Genomic DNA, 13941 nt, shown 5'->3' on the forward strand with positions numbered 1-13941 from the left:
TGAGTTGCCATGTAGATACTGGAAATCAAACCTGGGTCCTCTGGAAGAGCAGCTAGTTCTCTTAACTCTGAAGCCACCTTTCCAGTCCCAGCTGCATACCCCTTCTGGTGTTAAGTTGCTGGTATGAAATGTCATCAATTATTTTTAAATTTATTCTTTTCTCATACAATAATCCTGACCCCAGCATCTCCTCCTTTCACTCTTCCTAGTTCCCTCCACTTCTCTTCTACTCCCAAATCTACTTCCCCCCAAGTTCCCCCATAAATGACCAGGCCTCCTAGGGGTATGAACTTGCTTTGTTGCCTTTTCTGACCAATCCATTTCAGTTAACCTCTAACTTACTTTTGGCTCTGAGGTTCAGTTTTGTTTTCCTCTAACAAGCACTTAAAGGAAATGACCCTGCTTTTTTTTTTTTTTTTTTTAACCAGCTTTGAATTTGGCAAACAAGATGCAATCAGGCAAAGCTTAAACCCTTACATCTAGGCTAGGTGAGGGAACTCAGTAGGAGGAAAGCTGTCCCAAGAGCAGGCAAAAAGAGAGACACTCCTACTCCCACTGTCAGGAGTCCCGCAAAAACACAAAGTCAACAAGCCATAACATATATCCAGGGGACCTAGTGCAGACTCCATTGCTACTTCAGGCATCGATGTATAAATACAGGGAACATCATTAGGAATCGTTTAATTTAATTGTTTTGCCAGTTGTGTTTGGTTCTACCCTAGGTCTCTGGGCTGTCCAGCCTCAGGTTCCTGCTCATCAAGGCAGTGTTAAGTATGGGCTCTCTCGCATGGTGTGGGCCTCGAGGTAGACCAATTATTATTAGTTGGTCACTTTCACAAATTCTGGGCCACCATTGCCCCAGCACATCTTGCAGGCAGGACAGATTGCAGGTTGAGAGTTTTGTGGCTGGGTTTGTGTCCCAATCCCTTTGCTGAAAGCCTGGCCTGGCTACAGAAGATGAACATTCAGGTTTCCTGTCCCTATTATTAGCAGGTGGTCTGCTACAGGATTTTTGATAAGACTTGGGAATTGATTTTGGAGGAGCTGAGGGAGAGGTGAAGATCTGCTTGCTTCCCTGGCTGTGGTTACTTCCTGTTATCTTAATGACCAGAAGGGGAGGGGGATGGGATAAGGGGCTTATATCTGGGAAACCAGGAAAAAGAATAACATTTGAAATGTAAATAAAAAATCCAATAAAAAAGACAGTTCCTTTTGTTCTTTTGTTTACAGCAGTTCCCCTTTGCCGCTATGCTCCCACCCAACTTAAACTATCCTATAAAAATCTAAACTCTCAAGCCCAGTATGACAGAGCACACCTCTAAGTCTGGAGGCAGAGGCAGTAGGATCTCAGAGTGAGAGAGAAGTCAGCCTGGTCTACAAAGCAAGTTACAAGGCAGTCAGGGCTGTTACACAGAGAAACCCGTCACCAAACAAAACAACCCCATCAATTATCTTTTAGTGCGGCTTCTCTTCCTTCTCTGGGAGATATCACACTTTAATAAAGCATTGTTCTTTAGCTTCAGTGCTGCTCCAGTGGTCCTGCCACTCATAAACTTTACAAGAACAACATTTAACTGCTCCTTCTGATCCTTTCTCTCCCTAGATCCCATTCCTGGCCTTAAATGACCCATTGAAATGTTGCTTCCCTAAGCAGCTTGGTTCTTTATCTTCCTCATCCCTTACTTGTACCAACACCAGACAGAACAAGCCACAAGCATCACTGTTTTTTCTTTCCCTCACTCATGCTGTTGTGTATATAGGGAAACTGCCTATATGTTATCTCTGTGGAAGCCACAAGTGTCTGGAAGTCAAGGACTGCATCACAACACCCACTGTCCCCTTCTTCTCTTCTATGAATAGAGCTTCACACATATCAACTGCACAGTCCAAATTTATTATGTGAATGAATGATAACAAGTAACATTGAGAGTGGATGGGTGGGAGTGGGAACATCTTCAGAGAAGCAGGGGAAGGGGTTGGGAGAGGGGAGAAAGTGGATAACATTTGAAATGTAAGTACACAAAACATCCAATAAAAATAAAAACAGTAAAATTGGATGACTAGGTAGCTGTTTTTCTATCTCACAAGTTCACAGGCAGAAAAACAAGCATATGGTATGATACTAAACCATGCCATGGGTGTTGACACCATACAATGCACGGATCCCATCTTAAATTTCCACTTTCTCAGTTAAGGCTAGCAGGGCTGAGCTAAAGAATTTTGTGGTATTTGGGTTCAGTAAAGTCCTAATACAAGCAAGGCATGAGTCTACTTCTGAGAGCCACTTGCACCACTGAATGTACTCACTATGAGAGATAGCTCCCCCAGTCTTTTAGGAAAGGAAGAAGCAGATGATACCCATCGAGAAGGAAGAGGATTTATTTTGGTCTCTAGTTTTCCTTCTTGTAAGGCTGGATCTCTCTTGAACAATCCAGTGGAAGGTCTTGTCCACTTGAGAACACTGTGTTTTCAATGATGACTTGGGGCCGATGCACATATACCTAGGAAACAGAGGGACAGTGAAGCTTAGTAATAAAGATCCAAGAAGGATATGCACACCTGTAGGACTCAGACACTGTGTGGCTCCTTCTTACTCTGGGCAGGAAGTCCCTTCTAGAGAACTACCCTCTTGGGGACATCATTCCACCCACCAGAGAGCCCCAGGACTTACATTATTGGTGTTCCGGTAGGAGAATGAACAGGTATTATTCCTCCTACTAGCAAGCAGGCACACCAGGCACATGAGGATCGTCCCACCAAGGACAATTATTCCAGGGAGCTGGAAGCAGGTCAAATGAAAAGGACATGAATGCTGATGTGAAATGTCTGCATTTCAACGGTGGCTTTGCAGTGGGCCACCTCTATGGCTTGGGGAATACTCCCATGCTTTCTCAAGTCCATAGGTAAAAAGCCTTTGGGAGTCTTCAGGGTAGATGAAAAAGAATGGTTACTTTACTCCCTTACAGCCATTGCCTCTGTAAAGAAGAAGCATTGCTAAGGCAAGCACCTTGGTAGGCTGCTCAGATAGAGGCAGGAAGCCCTAAGGGTGTGTTTTCTGTACTAGGAGAAAGAAAAGCCTGGGGGCCTGTAAGATTGCCCAGAGTCTGACAACCTGTCAGAATACTTTGCAGAAGGGTCTGGAGCTGAGTGAGACAGTGAAGGTGGGTAGGGTCACAACTTGATTAGAAATTCTTAGCTCTGCATACCTCTGGCTTTTTATTTAAACTTCATGTTAGGAACTGAGTCATAGGCCTGGGTGGGGCCAAGTCACTGGACCCCTTTGCTCAACTTCTCAGTGATATCACAAATTGATTCATCTTTTCTACCTTCCGTTCTTACTTATGTGTTTAGTTGGTCCATTAAGGACTGGTAGATGAATCTGGATTGTTCGAACCTGGACTCTAACCCTGACCACTCTAGTTGCAGTCTGGAGTGAAACAGAGAGGCTTCTCTGGATAAGAGTGAGGAGGATGTGAGGTCATGGACAAGAACAGACAGAAAAGTGAGATGGTTAAAGGAAAAAGGGGGAAAGCAAAGCTTACATGGAGAGGGCAGAACCTGTACCAAATATCTTTCAAGGCAGAGGAAGATTCCAACTACATACAGGGTGCCCTATGTTCACCAGAGGGTCGTTTTCTGACTCGAATATAAACTTCTGCCATTGCTCTGAGCATCTAGAGAAAGCTAAAAAGTCTGCTGGGATGGGGCAGAGCTGTTTTAAGAAAGGAAGGAATTGAGTCCTCTCTTTGCATTGAGAAAAAGAGTCAGTGAAGTGATCCCTCAATGAGGAGAAAATCAGGAGGCACTTAACGCAGGAGGAGCCAGGAGGAACTTATGCCTAAGCCCTTTGCTCAATTCTCTCCAGATATTCCCATGGGCGTGTGTGTGGGTTTCCCACAGTACCTGGCAGGTCCTTTATATGCCTACCTAGTGCTGTCTCCTCTCCGCATCCCAGGCTTAGAATTGAGCTCTGTGGTGTCAGATAGGAGATACCCACCCCACAAGAACTCTATCTTCCTGGCAAAACAGACTCAGAAATAATAACAAACTAAATGCAAGCTTTCAAAAATGGAAGGTGAAACTCATCTTGAAAAATTCCACGCAGAGAGACCCTTACTCAAGTCTTGGGAAATCGCGGACCCCAGACACAGAGAGACCATTTTGGATGTAATAAGCAAAGGCGAGGTTTATTACGGAGACCTATTACAGAGATCTCCGGGCCGACATGTATCCTGCACAGGAGACAGAGGTGTCGGCCCCGAAACTCAAAAGTCAGAGGGTTATATAGAGAAGGCTAGGGGGTTTTGGCGTGGTTACATACAATTGGCTCATTCAAACATAGCAGTGAGAACAAAGCAGAAAGAGTACGTGTTAGAAGTCAGGGGCTTATCAGGGTCTGGAGGATGGCTCTGAGTGAGCTGGGGGGAGATGTCTTTCTGCCAGACATCCTATGAATCAGTCCCATTAACTCAGGCTGGTTCCTGCATTCCTTTTCTTTATGGCTTGTCAGTCCTGCCTGGACAGTGTTTCCTGTGCTCCTTTATCTTTATGGCCTGCTAGTCCTGGCTGCAGGGCTTAGCCCTGGGTCTGTGGCCTTTTGGGGTTTATTCTTTTAATTTTTATATTTCTAAACCTAGAATTCGTATAATTTTCTTTTCAATCTTCCCCTGTAAGCTGGGATGAGTCCTTCTATGGGTCAGTCACCATAGATTTTCCCTTATAGATCAAAAGGTACTTACCACAGACATCTTGCAGCTCTGGTTGTCTGCTCGGCTTCTGCTGATCTTCTCTTTGGGTTTATATATAAAGTTTGAGAATGTCAGTTTCACTTTCAATATGAACTGCTTTGGTAGGAGCAGACCAAAAAAACCCCCAGTCTGAGAGAAGCTTGTGCAAACAGTTGGCCCATCCCACAAACAAACAGGAAGGACTGCGAACAAAGCCCCAAGCAGCTTTTTCCCACTTGGGAAATTCCTTGCTTGGAACGCAATGTTGCCCGGGACAACAGCTTTATCTTTGGCTATGGAAATACGAAGATGTGGTATTTCAACTCCTTAAAGCAAATGCTGATTTACTGTAAAAGTAACATGAGTACATGGATCAGTGGATATTCTTCTGGGCTTTCTAGATTGTGGCTTCAGGCTGGACACAGGATTACACTCAAGTGTGCATCTCTTGCATTTGTGTTTTCATTTTGGGTTGTAGGCTAAAGAACTAGTGGATGTGAACACAAGGAGAGTACACTGTTGTACTGCCAGAAGCCAGAGGCTAGGAGAAGCCTGCAGGAGACTCTTCTTCCAGTCCTCAGAAGGACGGAGCCTTGATGACACCCCGAACTCAGACTTCCTGCCTCCCGAACCAAGGGACAATACGTTTAATAAGCTAACCTGTTTGTGCCACCTTGTTATCATAGCCCTAGAAAGCTCATAAAGTGTCTGTGAAAAAAAACTCTTGTCATGTAGTGACAGGGAAGCAGTCATTGCTGGCACATCCAGCTGACTTGTTAGATTGGGATTAATGGAGGTGACATGGAAATAAAAGGAAGAGGAGGAAATCCTCAGCAGAGGCAGAGGGCCCTGCTGTGCATGGGGTGTGGTGTGAGTGAGAACACCTCCTTATAGGCTCATAAATTTATATATTTGGTTGTGAGCCTAGCCTTTAATGGCTGAGCCATCTCTCCAGTCCAGGCTCATAAATTTAAATGCTTGGTCCCTGGTTGGGAAGTATTGTGGAAGAATTAGGAGATAAAGGAGGTGTGTCCCACTGTGTATGGTCTCTCTTATTCCTTCTCTCCTTTCCCCTCTTCCCCTCTCTCTTCTCTCTGCCTCCTCAGGAAGTACACTCTTTTTTTTTTTTTTAAATCTTTATTAACTTGAGTAATTCTTATTTACATTTTGATTGTTATTCCCCTTCCCGGGTTCCAGGTCAACATCCCCCTAACCTCTCCCCCTCCCCTTCTATATGGGCTTCCCCTCCCTACCCTCCCCCCACTACCACCCTCCCCCCCAACAATCCCATTCACTGGGGGTTCAGTCTTAGCAGGACCCAGGGCTTCCCCTTCCACTGGTGCTCTTACTAGGATATTCATTGCTACCTATGAGGTCAGAGTCCAGGGTCGGTCCATGTATAGTCTTTAGGTAGTGGCTTAGTCCCTGGAAGCTCTGGTTGCTTGGCATTGTTGTACATATGGGGTCTCGAGCCCCTTCAAGCTCTTCCAGTCCTTTCTCTGATTCCTTCAACGGGTGTCCCGTTCTCAGTTCAGTGGTTTGCTGCTGGCCTTCGCCTCTGTATTTGCTGTATTCTGGGTGTGTCTCTCAGGAGCGATCTACATCCGGCTCCTGTCGGTCTGCAAGGAAGTACACTCTTAACTACTGCTCCAGTGCCATGTCTGCCTGCTTGCTGCTATGCTTCCTGTTATGATGATTGTAGACTGTAACTCTCTGAAACTGTGGGCCTCCAAATTAATTAGTTAGTTAATCAAATTAAAATAAGCTGCCTTCGTCATGTGTCTCTTCAGAGCAATTAAAAACAAAACACAAAAATGAAAACAGGTGGAGGTTATCAAGTTGACAGGTGGCAGATCAAGAGAGCTGTTACTTAACATTGATCTTGGTCCTTTGCCTGGTTGTGTCAGGGAACTGGCTCAAGGACTTTCTTCTAGGTACCTTGCATGCTTACGACTTCCCTTTTCTTTTGACTTCCCTTTTCTTCCCATTTCAGGTCTTAGTGGTGCCTCTGTAGAGCTGCTTCCCATGCTCTTCCCACATGATCAGAGAGAGCAGTTTGCTTTCATTTTGCCCCTCTACACTGTGACCAGTCACTGGGATTAGAGAGGGTGCATGCACATCTCATAATCTTGTTGCCTCCGCATGTTCTGTCCTGAGAGCCCACAGCATTGCCTGTGATCTGTTTTATGTCCTCGAACCACAGTTACCATACATGTTATTCCTTCTCATAAGCTTCTGAGCACATAGACGTGGTACCTGGTTGCTATCTTCACGGTCAGATATTTGCTGACAGTGTAATGACTGATCAGGTGGCTAAGTCTGATGGGCTTTATGCTAGAGCTGCTGAGTCTGCCTGGAGGACCAAGGCTGCACCCTGCGAGGAGGAGGAGTGAAGGGCTTTTAGACTGGGTTGTGGGGCTCCAGAATGGAGACCCATTCTTGGTTTCCTGGGGACTGTCATAGGGCTCTGAGATGGAACAGTACAACAGAGGAGTGGATTCTAACTTAAGGAACTCAGGACATGTTTGCAGTTGTAGGAAATCAATTAAAGACTCTGAAAGACCTTACAAGGATTCCATTTCCTGATATGTACCACTTAATAAATGAAAGCAGAAAAAAAAAAAAAAAAGAAAGCAGAGACGACTAAGATGTATTTGTTAGGTGTTAGATTAAAACTATACATTTCATGCCAGCATAGATAAGCATCTTTAGTGGAAGAAAAAAACCCTACTTTCCAAAATAAAAATTTAGTAAGAAGAGAATTAATTAGTTTTTAGCAGTTGGGGGGGAGGTGAAATATCTTTGCATTTCCCAACACTAGGTTCTCAAGTGAAGCTTCCGTAAAGAAAGACAGAACAAGTCAAAAGTATGCATATGTATACACTATGATCTCCCCATTCCTTCTCTTTTACTTAAAAGAAAAAATTTTGGAAGTGAAAGAATAAAAAAATGCAGCTAAGAAATCAGAAGTTTAAAAGTTTAAAAAAGCCCTAAATACCTCAAATTCCAGACCCTGCCCTGTAAGTAAAAGGTCACATTTCTTGAGCCTGCTCTCCCAGGAACTAAAAAAAGGACTTAAGATAAGGCCCTTAGAGAACAATCTTGAGAAAGGTTTCTTCCTGAGAAACAGGAAGCTCCTCCTTTTGATATTTCACTGGTATTCTCGACACTTTCCAATGACGCCACCCCTGCCCCTTTGGGTTGTGGTTTCTCCCTTTAAATACCCTTTCTCCCAGCCTCTCAGGGTCGAACTCCACTGCCCCTTCGTGGGATATGAGTCTCGACCCCAGTGCACTGGTTCCTATCAATAAACCTCATGTTTATTACAGCAAGGCAGTCTCACGTGAGTTCCTGGGGGGTTGCATCATCCTGAGGGTTGAGTGAGGGTTTCCCCGCTCCGGGGGTCTTTCAGAAGTACCTTGATTAAAAGACATTATTACGAGCCTTACAGAAGAACATTACATTCAGTTTTAAATTATTTTTATTTTTCATACATGAATACTATATTTGTTGTAGTTCTACCTTCTGCCCTCCAACTCCTTTCAAGTCTCCCACACCCCCTCCCAGGTTCAAGATCCTATCTTTTATAATTGTTACTCCCTCATGTGAGTAAATGTGGATATTTCTGCACTTGGTTTAGTGAAAGTGTAAATAGCCATGAACTGGATTTAAAAAAAACAATGATGATCTGCAGGATGGAGAGATGGCTCAGTGGATAAAGGCACTGGCTCCTAGGTTCAATTCCTAGCTCATAACCTGCTGGGGTCTAGCCTTGACACACGGAAGCAGGGATATCTGGAAGGCACATAATGAACACACAGGCAGCCTTTTCAGGTACAAGCTGACAGGCAAGTCTCAAGGCCTGAGGTTGCACTTTCTCTCAAGCACACAGCTTGAGGCTGTGTGCACACTGCACTCTCTAGACTCCCACACACCTAACACATCTAACTTGCCCCAGGCTTTTATTGTTACTCCAAAAAGCAGGTAGAGAGACATTGCATAATCATTACCGGATGTGCCAAGTTCAAAAGAATGATCACATCTCACAAAGAATTAAGAATTACGGTGGCGGAGTCCAGCGGCCTCCTGGAGGCCTGCGGAAGCGGGGCTGCTGCCCACCCTGAAAGGCGTCTGGGGGCAGCGTCCCATCCTCTTCTTTCCTCTCACAGCCAGACGGCCCCTGCTCCAGGCCCACATGCCACAGCCAAGGTTCCGGAGTTACTGGAGCAGCAGGAGGATAGCAGCAAGTTGAGATCTGTGTCTGGGGACCTGAATGTTGACCCATCGCTTCAGATTGACGTACCTGATGCACTCAGTGAGAGAGAAAAGGTCCAGTTTACAGGGCACACCAAGACCAAACTGCCCACATTTCAGAGCCCAGAGTTTTCTGTTACAAGGCAACATGAAGACTTTGTGTGGCTGCGTGACACTCTTTCTGACACAACAGATTATGCCGGGCTTACCAGCCCTCCTACTCCTGCAAAGCCAGACTTTGATGGCCCGCGAGAAAAGACGCAGAAACTGGGCGAAGGTGAAGGATCTACGACAAAAGAAGAGTTTGTCAAGATGAAGCAAAAACTGGAAGTTGAGTATCTTGCTGTCTTTAAGAAGACTGTGTCCTCGCACGAAGTCTTTCTTCAGTGGCTTTCTTCTCACCCTGTTCTTAGTAAACTTTCATGTTTTCTTGGAATATGATCAGGATCTAAGTGTTAGGCGGAAAAATACCAAGGAGGTGTTTGGAGGCTTTTTTAAAAAGTGTTGTGAAGAGCGCTGATGAAGTCCTTTTTTTTTTTTTTTTTTTTTTTTTCTGGAGTTAAGGAGGTAGATGACTTCTTTGAGCAAGAGAAGAACTTCCTTATTAACTATTACATCAGAATCAAGGACTCCTGTCCTAAAGCGGACAAGATGACCAGATCTCACGAAAAAATGTTTCTGATAACGACATCCACACTACCGCCTGCTTGCATAGCCTGGCCTCAGAAGAACCCACAGTCATCGAAAAGTACCCATTGAAAGCTGCAGAGCTATTTGAAGACCGTAGGAAAGTGGAAGGTCGAGTCTCATCAGATGAAGATCGAAAACTGACAGAGCTCCTCCGATACTACATGCTCAACATAGAGGCTGCAAAGGATCTCCTATACAGACGCACAAAGGCCCTAATTGACTCGGAGAATTCAAACACAGCTTTGCACGAGGCCCAGTTAAAAAGCAAAGATGTCAAGTTGGCAGAGACTCATCAGCAGGAATGCTGCCAGAAGTTTGAACAGCTCTCTGAGTCTGCAAACGAAGAGCTGATAAACTTCAAAACGGAAGAGAGTGGCAGCATTTCGAAAGAACCTCATTGAAATGTCTGAACTGGGAGTCAAGCATACCAGAGACAATATCTCCCTGTTGCAGGACTGCACCGACTTATTCAAGAGCAACTGACCTGTCTTTGCTCTGAAGGACGCCAATGTGAAGGCCAGCATCACTTGCACTTAAATCATTACTGCAAAAGAAATAGCTTTGATTAGTTTAAAATCAAATTATGTGAATAAATATTTTGATTTCTAAAAATCTTAACACTTAACCATGCTGGTTTAAAAATATTTTCATTGCATGTTACTTGGGCATAACTAATCCTTTTGTGCATTTAATACCTCAAAGTAGGTAGAATCTAACAGATTCTCCTATAGATGTCAGGAATAACTAATAACTGGTATGGAGATGTGTGCCTTCTGGGAATGAGAAGCAATAGCCTGACCTGTGTCTGTCTCAACATTTCCTGTGCCTACAGATGTCTCAGGTTAGAATTACAACACGTGGGAACTGTTTGTGGGCCAGTGGCAGACACTCTCTTCTTTAATTAGGAAGATTTTGCTCCCTCTTGTCAAGATCGCTTCAGATGCTTGTACAGTAACAAGCGAGATCTCATGTCTTTATACATCCTTTGCAGCTCCATTTTTGTAACTGGGATAGAAATACTTGAGAGAAAAGGAGAATCTAGGGTTCTCGACACTCCCCGATGGTGGGGCATGTGTGTTTGTGCTTTGGATGTTTTTTATAAAGTATACAATAAAAATAATCCATGTTAAAGAAAGAATTAAGAATTATAATTGTTCCTCAAATTTTCAAGCTTTCCCTATTCCCAGGCTCGTGGCCAAAATAATAATTGCAAACTTATCATATAGCAGCCTTATTTTTGGTAGTCAGAAGCTGGAAACAATCCAGATGTCCCATGACAGAAGAATGGATACAGAAAATGTGGTTCATTTACACAATGGAATACTGCTCAGCTATTAAGAACAGGATATCCCGAGTTTTGCAGGCAAATGGATGGAACTAGAAAATATCATCCTGAGTGAGGTAACTCAGACCCAAAAGAACATGCATGGTATGTTCTCACTAATAAGTTAATATTAGCCAAAAAAAAAAAAGTACAGAATACCCAAGATACAGTCCACAGAACTCAAAATGTCAACAAGTTGAAGGGCCCAAGTGAGGATGCCTCAGTTCCACTTGGGAGGGAGAAGAAAGCAACCACAATGGGGGAGGGAAGGAGGGACAGGAGAAGGAAAGGGGATGGGGGTGGGAAGAGGAGAACATGATCTGGTATTGGGTCGGGGAAAAGGACTGAAGTCCTGAGGGTCAGCAGAAAGAATGGAAACAGGAAACCTCAGGAGAAAGGAGGTTGGGAGGACCCTCCAGAATATATCAGAGACCTGGGAAGTGAGAGATCCTCAGGACTTAAAGAGGGGACCTTAGATTAAATGCCCTACAGTGGGGAGAGGGAACTTGTAAACTCCACCTCCAGCAGAAAGACAGGGCATCAAGTGGAGGGATGGGGTTGCTATCTGACAGTCAAAACTTTGACCCTTAATTCTTCCTATACGGAAGAAATGCAGGATGGAAAGGGAGAAGATCCTGAGGAAAAGAAGGTCCAGCGACAGGCTCAAAATGGGTTCCAGCTCAAGTGGAGGCCCCACGGCCTGACACCATTACTGAGGCTATGGAGCACTCACAAAAAGGGACCTATCAGGACTGCTCTCCAAAAGACCCAACAAGCAGCTGAAAGAGTCAGATGCAGATATGTGCACCCAACCAATGAACAGAAGCTGCTGACCCCTCTGATGAATTAGGGAAAAGCTGGAGGAAGCTGAGGAGGAGGGCGACCCTGTAGAAAGACCAGCTGTCTCAATTAACCTGGACTTCTGAGGTCTCTCAGACACTGGATCACCAACCAGGCAGCATACATCAGCTGAGATGAGGCCTCCAACACATATACAGTAGAGGACTCCCGGGTCTGGGTTCAGTCAGAGAAGATGTACCTAACCCTCAAGAGACTGGAGGCCCCAGGAAGTTTAGAAGACTGGTGGGGTGTGGGGTGGGGACATCCTCATGGAGATGGGGGTGGAGTGGGCTTGGGTGTCGGGGAGGAGGTATGGGATGTGGAACAGTTGGAGGGTGGACTGGGAGGGGAATAAAATCTGGAGTGTAAAAGTAAGTAAAACATTAAAAAAAGAATATAATAATACAACTCTATTATGTATATGCAATAGATGATGGTTAAGCCAGGATAATAATTAGTATTTCCAAATCCTAAATTCTTATTACTTTTCATGTTGGGGACCTCTAAATAAAGGAGTTTATAGTTCTTCATAAAAAAATTAAACTTTAACTTTTGAGTTATTATACTTCAGAGCTCAAAGTTCCGAGGCCAGCTTCCTGTGGTTTTCCTGTGAAGCTCTAAAAATGAATGACGTGCGCAGAGGTGTCAGGCAGTGGTTAGAAAGAAACAGGTTAACCCTTAACTTTGCAGTTCCACTAGCTACTGCTTCTGCACGTTGCATACAATGACTCAATAGGTTTTTCCTTTCTGGACTAAAGGATCCCACATTTGTGTTCTCTTGTTCCATTTCACCTCATCCCATGATTGTGTCTCTTATACTAATAATTTTCATAGTTCCAGTAAACTCCTTCACTTTTTGGTGATGGACCCTGTATGACTCTAGCAGTATGTGGTTCTGTTTCATTTTCTAAAAATCTCTTCAAACTTCCTTTGCAAATCAAACATTAATCTGAAACGACCTTTGTGTAGTTATTTCATTGTTTCAAAAACGAGAGCCCACAGCGTGCACCTGGGCCATTAGGACTGTGCTGTGCATGTCCCTAAGCCTCAATTTTTAATTGTTTAAGAATCATTACATCCAGGAACATCTAATTTCACAGAACTCACCAGAGCAGGAGAAAGAAATAGGAGAGTCAGATATAATAGAATTATATAATTATATATAATTATTATATAATAATTATGCACACCAAGGCCAACTGGAAAGCAGTCACGCACAAATGAAATCTGCACAGCTGTTGTCCAGGGCTAAGGCTAGAAGAAATAGGAACAACTTTTTAAAAAGCAAAGCAAAGCAAAGCAAAACAAAACAAAACAAAACAAAACAAAACAAAACAAAACAAAACAAAAAACCAAACTGCTTGTTGGCTTCTGAGATGTCGCCATGCAGGCTGCTTCAGGCAGTTCCTTATTTCTTTTTTTTTTAATTGGATATTTTTTCTCAATGTCATCTCATTATTTTAGTGAATAAAACATTTGATATTTGGAAGGAATAAACAGTTTGCAACTATACCATTATAGGTAAACAGCCAGCCAGAGTCTGGAAGGCTCTGCAGCCCTCAGTTTCTTCACAAATACTTAGAGGTATCAGAGCAGATACAGATAATTGGGAAACATTGATAAAGTTTAAAATGATCAAAGTGCATCACATACATGCATGAGAACGTCACACTGTACAATCAACATGTATTAATAAAATAAATACAACACTAAATTACTAGATGAGCCCAAAAATGAGCACTAATTTAGAAATATTAAATGTTAGAACTAACTGCATGTGTAAGAAGGACTACAGCACTTAAGACATTAGCAAACAAGAAAAACCTGTTCCATACAAAATGTGAGGTTGCTGTGAAAACTTTTCAGAAAGTCTTTAGGACCAGGGCTGGCTGCAGGTCTGTACTCTCTAATCCAAAGGTACATTCTCAGCTTCGGGATTCAAAGCCACTTCACTCATTCATCGACTATAGTATATATGGAAGTATACGAACAGAACGTAGGATTAAAGAGGGGGAGGAGACAGTTATCACCTTTATTATGTTTTAAAATGGTATTTTTTATGCCCATATATGGGAACAGCAGCACATGTGTGTACAGGATTATGTG

The 13941-nt window shown here is 43.6% G+C and overlaps 1 long non-coding RNA gene and 1 pseudogene across 2 annotated transcripts; one reads left to right on the forward strand and one right to left on the reverse strand.

Moving 5' to 3' along the window:
- Positions 1–1874: 1874 nt before the first annotated feature.
- LOC100910973 (uncharacterized) lies at positions 1875–4783 on the reverse strand. Of its 2 annotated transcripts, none has more exons than NR_102352.1 (3): positions 4740–4783; positions 2672–2779; positions 1875–2501 (listed from the first exon to the last, which is right to left on the reverse strand). It is a non-coding gene; the product is annotated as an uncharacterized LOC100910973 (long non-coding RNA). The 2 variants fall into 2 exon arrangements; NR_102351.1 differs by lacking the exon at positions 4740–4783 and adding an exon at positions 3207–3421.
- Positions 4784–6964: 2181 nt separating this feature from the next.
- On the forward strand, positions 6965–11185 carry Snx5-ps1 (sorting nexin 5, pseudogene 1; annotated as a pseudogene).
- The last annotated feature ends 2756 nt before the right edge of the window (positions 11186–13941 follow it).

Source organism: Rattus norvegicus, chromosome 1 (assembly GCF_036323735.1).
Source record: "Rattus norvegicus strain BN/NHsdMcwi chromosome 1, GRCr8, whole genome shotgun sequence".
NCBI lineage: Eukaryota > Metazoa > Chordata > Mammalia > Rodentia > Muridae > Rattus > Rattus norvegicus.